We start from the raw sequence: 7,018 nt of genomic DNA on the forward strand, positions 1-7,018 counted from the left end.
TTCTGGGTGACCCTTGGGTCCGTTCTCAATATAAGTTTTTTTCTAGTTCCGTGAAATGTTTGTTCATTGCTTCCATTGATGTGACCCTTGCCCTTACCAACCCAAGGTGCTCTGGCTTAGCAAGATGGATAGCAGGCCACCTTTTTTGAAGCCATCATACCATGACTCCTTGAAAGTTGGATCGTCTACACTCTTCTTTCCTAGAATGACAGCAAACTCATTTACCATATCCAAAATGCCTGCCTGCCTCGAATACCCATACCCAATATTCGACATGTATGACAGATGGTTGACTACTGGTATCAAGGCTTCTTCGTCTCTGGTGAAAATTGGTTTCGGTCCAGACAGACAGACAGGCAGACAGGCAGACAGGCAGGAAGGCAGACAAGCAGACAGGCAGGCAGGCAGGCAGACAGGCAGGCAGGCAGGCAGGCCGGCCGGCCGACCGAAGGCCAAAAACAATATGCCCATGATCATTCGACCCGGGGGCATAACAATATTAAGAGATATGAATTATAAGACCTGGAATCATTTTGAAATAAACATTCCATGTGACCAATTGCACGGAGACTTTTAGCTTGACACCTGTATCTACGGACGCTAGCAGACAGACTTCTGCATCGGATTTTTAGTTATTAAAAACTACATTCATGGATGTAAGTGCCATGGGTATGGATTTTTTGTTGCAAAAACAGAAAGGCTTGCAAGGCTCGGCAAGCCTCGCCATGTAAACCTTTCTTCACTCGTGGGATACATTTAAGTACACAATCAGACTAACATAGTATTCTCTATATATCTTTAGTTAAAACATACCAACACTCATTAAGTTTCTAAAATTAATTAACAACGTTAATGATAACTCAGTTGAAGTATACACAAATTGAACCTTTAGCTACATCAGGTGTAGAGAAACCTTTTTATACAATGCGGTCTATTATTTACGGAAAGAAACCAGTCGTCGAACAACGAGGCCTACTTCAAACGGCGTAAAAAAGCTACGTATGTACATAACAAACACACAAAACTGAAAACTGGGGCCAATGACGTTGAACGGTCATGATTTGGTGTTTTCACCAGTTTAAAGGATCTCCAAACTCAAACCTGGCCTAGACTTATTTATAATATATGTAAGCGTAAATAAAAAATAAACCCCTAATGTCACAATTGCAAAAAAAGAAATAACAATACTATTGCCAATAAATTAAAGTGCCCTACCTCTCCATATTGTCATCTATCCATGTTTCAAGTTTCATGAAAAAATATAAAGAACTTTTAAAGTTATCGCAGGATCCGCCATGTTCAGCAGTATGTCTAGTCTATTTGTTACCATAGCAACCACAATTATTGACGTAGGAAAAAAATGGAATGGCCTGCATAATGTCCATATTGCCATCTTTCCATATTTCAAGTTTCATGAAAAAATATGAAGAACTTTTAAAGTTATCACAGGATCCAGAAAAGTGTGACAGACAGACTCACAGAGCGCAAACCAGAAGTCCCTCTCCGGTTTCACCGGTAGGGGACTAAACAGTAGTGCATTCCAATGTAGATATCATTTAATTACTAGATAGTTATATACAGCCAGATAATTGCAACTTTGACGCACGAAGAAATGAAACTAAAACGAGTTCAAACCTCTTGTCTTGATACAAAACTTTAGAGACATGGCATCCTGTAGTTTAAGATGTTTTTTGTTCATCTCCAGCAATTGAAATAACATTTGTAAAAAGGTATTTAAAAAAAACGTGCAAGTATCGTAGTCCTCCTTGTAACTTTTGTATTCTCTTATTTCGCCTTTATAGTATGTTTAGTGTCAATTATAAAATGTACATGTATTTAAATAATTTATTAGTTTTGTGAGTATTTAAAATTGAGATATCAAATGTATTCATATTCGAATGTGAAAAACGTATGAGATTTTTATTAATTTTTTTGTTTGAACCAAAATATTTTTTAGCTGCCGACGTATCTGTTATGCTAGATTATTCCTAAGTATTGCCGCTTCAATATTTCTTAATCTTTAACTATCAGTTCAAGATTCATTAATGTGTCTTGTTCTAAGAAAACTGGGCATAATGCATGTACGTAAAGAGCCGCCCCAGATTAGCCTGTGCAGTCCGCACAGGCTAATCAGGGACGACACTTTCCGCTTAAACTTGATTTTCGGTAAGAAGGGACTTCCTTCAAACTAAAAATACCATAAAAGCGGAAAGTGTCGTCCCTGATTAGCCTGTGTGGACTGCACAGCCTAATCTGGGACGGCACTTTACGCACAACCATTAAGCCCAATTTTCTCAGAACAAGACACATTTGAATCCATGCATGTTTGTTATAACTACGAATTTGAGTTTAGTCAATCTTCTTTAAGTTGTATCGAATGTCTCCGTTGAGGCTGGAATCGTTTTAGTTTAAATGATAAGAAAACAAAATATTCCATGCCAAAAAATTACAAAATGAGTGTTGATTTGATGATCATCTATGTACACCAAGTGTAAAGCCAATCTTTTATAGTCGTTGATCAACATGGTGTTTTTGAAAGACTCTATTTGCGAGGCCTCAAAGGCTTTCGAAGTATTGGTCTAACACAAAAGCGTATTTACTTTCAATGGAATGACACACAATTTTTAAAACGGGCATTGTTCAGATAACATTCACAGAAGACGACACATTGATTAAAAACCAGTAGGGGGCGTCTGGCATCAATAGACAACATGTTTCATGTTTGCAATTCTTTTTATTAGCGTCGTACAATTATATTTTTATCAATATGTTATATGCACAGTGAATAGCAGCATTAATTCCATCTGTAGGCAAATAATGCTAGGAAATGTCACAGTTGAAACTGGGGTTTAGTCCATTTATATCTGCTATTTCACTTGACAGCTTATGTAGAGAACTTATGTATCGTCTAGTTAGGTTACGCTTTAGCTGATATGAATGTGTTTATTAAACTATTAAAATCCAATCGCGAGTGCAAAGAATTAACCTGTCTCTACATCGAAAGTTACATTTAAGCATATGATCATCTAAGAGCAATGTAAATGATAAGTTAATTTCAGTGAGTATATTCATTTACCTACAATCGTCCATGTAGTTATACGCATGTGTGTCATAAATTCCTCTGGTGGGTGAGTAAGATGTTATTAATTTCATAGAATAATCGTAAGATCTTTGATAAGACATACACTGGATTGGACAGCATTGTACAATACGAGCGAACGCGAGATTGGCTTCGGGAAGCGTCAGAGAGAACTACGTTTTACTTCCGAAGCTCCCCGAAGCCAATCTCGTGTTCGTTCGTTAATGTTCGGATATCGATGCGGGAAGTTTACATGGAATATATTGTCAAACAAAAATATAAAAAGATAATTTGTATATCGTTAAATCTATATTACCAGACCGCATCTAGCTATGAAATTTTGGCTATTGCTCTAAGGAATACTGCAATGTTTTAAGTTTATTTTACGTAATAGTTTACCAAATATACGTTGATTTTGAGTGTTTATGGAACTTTAAGTGATAAAAATGTTTAAGATTTTTTTAATTTTATTTTACCCAAATACTACGGCTCTAGAACAGGAATCACATGAGCTTTAACCATTCTTTTGTGAATAACTTTATTGTATGTATATATTGGTTGTCTAAAAATTGATCGCGTCAATAAATATAATAGTATTCTCGTTATATTGGCAAAATATTATGCTAGAAGGGGACAAAACGCTTCATATATGGGCGAATTGTTTGATTTAGGCTCCCCAACACCCAAAATGAAATGATTTGCATTAACCGTCCCAATGGAGTGGCCTCAATTTTGTGTTCTGGCGTTGGTGTTTTGTCGTTTGTTTTTCTTATCTTGTTTATTGTTCACGTGACTTTAATATAACACCTCGCAGATATAGTAGGGCTGATCGCCTGCAGATGCAAATGTCTTTAAGTATCCATGCACGTTTGCGATTTTCGAAAGGTAACAACTTTATACGCATGCGCTCTCTGATTAGGTGTGTAGCATTCAAGTAAGTAAATGCAACGATTTTAAAAATAAGGCACGCTTTTAGTATCATTTCGGACGAGAATGACACGTACGTGTGTACTTTGTGCACTCGGGTCAGGAGCTTCCAGTTTGCATGTTATCGATTAATGTCTCATCAGGATTGATCAACGTGCTTCCTGACAACTTAATAACATGGAAACGGTCCAATTAAATATTAATAGTTTTCGCTGTTAATATTGTGAAGGCAGTTTCACGCCAATTTGGATTTCAATGTCGAAAACTAGATACATCGGCTTCAAAGCGTGCGTTTGAACCTGGTGTGTTTGTTTGTTTGTTTCGTTGACTATATTATTATAATTTTGTTGACCATGTATTCCATAATCAAATATGACTATTACTATGTTATGTGTATGCTGAGATGCATTATTATTTACCAAAACCCGATATGAATGTAGTGCACATTTTATGTGTATTCTAAAAACCTCAACATCATATGTTTAAGTCATATTTTTATAACGATTGCTTATAGAGTAGCAACAAATTATTTAATAAATAATCAGGTCCTGACTTGCTCTGCTGTTTCTGCTGATAACATTTGTCATGATGAACATTAATACGTTGCTATTTTTGTAATTATTGAAAACACTAATTTTATAAAACATAAACAACAGTCAGAAAAGGTATTACTTTCTTGTTTAAATAGTCTGTTTAACAATATGGTATTTACGTATGTACTCGTTTAACTTAAATTTGTCTTAAACAAAATGAAACAATATTTAAAATGTATAGATCGTATTCAGTCATTGATTAATGTTTGAGATTTATTCGTGCTGGCAGCCTTTGACATGAGCAATGTTTGAGGATCATGAATATGTATACAGATACTCTCCAAGGAACATCCGTGTGCCACAGCTTGACATTATAACAACCCTGTGAAACGTTGAAGTCATTGTCTTGATGCGATGACTATGCCATTGCTGTTTTTATTTCGGATATTGGCAAGCATTGTATCCTCTGTCATTTTTTATTTCAAGAACGAATGTTTTAATTTTCATACAACGTATGCGGCACTCTCTTATGACGAAAAGACGGTCTTTATTTGTCATTTATTTGAGCCGCGTTCTAAGAACACCGGGTATAATGCACGTGCGTAAAGTGTCGTCCCAGATTAGCCTGTGCAGTTATAATATATTAAATATATTTATAACAACTAATATCTTTTAAAAATGTAGTCGGCGTATACGCTGACTTTGAAATAAAGTTTGCAATTTACTTTTCGAAATGAAATAAATACAATTAAACAAAAGTTAAACTATTGTGTTGTGTTTTTCACTTGTAAGTTGCATATTCACCGCACGAAATGTGTGTTAGCATTGTCAAACCACACATTAGTGTGAGTAGATAAAAAATATACTACGGGAGAGCACTTCATATGTGTCCTCATATGCCTTGTTATGAGTTTCTTTCTTCACTATCGAAATATATCGTATGTTGATATTTGATTTAAACGCAGTTTATTTTCGACACATTTAAATCACACGTCAATAGCGCCGTCGTGCGAAAATGGGTCTTATGCGTTTCGGCAAGCGTTTGTTTAACCCAACATGTGCTTTTGCGCAGTCAGGCCATAGGCGATGCTGTTTGCTATAAAATCACTCAATATGCTATGTTTCTCCTTACCAGAAGGAGAGATAGCGGAGTGGGCTATTTATATGAAGGGTGCATATGGAATAAGACCCATTTTCGCATGACAAGGGTCATTACAAATCATATTGCGAATTGAAAATGCCACATTTAAGAACAATTCTTTTTGATACAAAATTGAATTAAAAATAGCAAAATTGTTAATAATGGCACACACATTAAGGAATGATTTCCAGACGTGCTGATCAAGTACGGCAAACATTGTGGTATGATAATTAAACGATTTTCTCTTATCGTGACACTATACTATTTCGCTAATGATTGTTTTCTCATCTTGGAGGCGAAAGTGAAATTCTGCGAGATGGATTGTAACGCGTAATTGTAACAGGGCCACACTTTGTGTCGTTTTAGCATACAGAGAGTAGTCCGGAATTCCTTACACTGAACAGTGCTACATCCTTTGATTTGAGCACATACGCAGTGATGTAGCAAAAATTCAGAGGTTGTATCTCGAATCAGCTTATTAAATATTTGAAAATAGTCATGCTTGTCTGTTGGCGTTATGAAAAAGTCACTAAGATGAAAACTGAGTAAAACAGCTACGCCTAAAAGCGCATAAGTGCTCTATACCTATGTTTATGTCAGCGTTGTTGACACCATGTGAACTGCTCGGGTAACAAGTAAAGCATAAACAGCAATGTTTATATACTTTTATTCCTCAATATACAAGATACGAATATTATTGTGTATTTTGAATTTGTATATGGTGTCAAAAATCAAAAGTTTTGTACACGGAACTTTCATTATGAATTTATATTCTTGGTGAGATAGTTATTTGATATTAGAAAACATATTCCTTTAATATGATGGTGACTGCAAATTATCTTTATATTAAGTTCTCATTACCATTTCATCATTCTTTTTATGCTTTCAGAACGTCCAAAAAGCATGTTGTTTTTATTTTGTCTAGGTTATTTCTATAAAATAACAAGGATGATAAAAAGTGTACACAAAACTCGACCCGTGCGCTATGACACACACTTTATAAAGTTGAATGGCGTGTGTTCATTTCAAACTTACGATTGATTTTGAAAAATGAATTGCGTGTTAAAGTATGCAATAGCGAACATCATCAGTGCCTTCAGCGCTTTGATTGTTGAAATCTAATTGGCATTATGCTTTCATACTTGCAGATATTTCATCAGAGTACACTACGGTTCGGCTGATTCAGTGCCGACGCAGAGTTCTTGTCTGCAAATTAAAATCTATCGAAGATTAAATATACAGCATTAGTTAGTTTAAACGTATTTATTGCATCAAATATGCATGGGATTGGATTACAAGATTTTGCAACATTATCTGGATCCTCTCCCGGATAATTAT

At 35.5% G+C, this 7,018-nt stretch overlaps 1 long non-coding RNA gene across 1 annotated transcript in view; it reads left to right on the forward strand.

Annotated features, from left to right (window-relative positions):
• The window catches only part of LOC127836362 (uncharacterized), a 501,905-nt gene that overhangs the window by 143,487 nt on the left and 351,400 nt on the right, over nt 1–7,018 (forward strand). The gene's annotated exons all lie outside the window — the stretch shown is intronic.

The sequence above is a fragment of the Dreissena polymorpha genome, chromosome 6 (assembly GCF_020536995.1).
Source record: "Dreissena polymorpha isolate Duluth1 chromosome 6, UMN_Dpol_1.0, whole genome shotgun sequence".
Taxonomy (NCBI): domain Eukaryota; kingdom Metazoa; phylum Mollusca; class Bivalvia; order Myida; family Dreissenidae; genus Dreissena; species Dreissena polymorpha.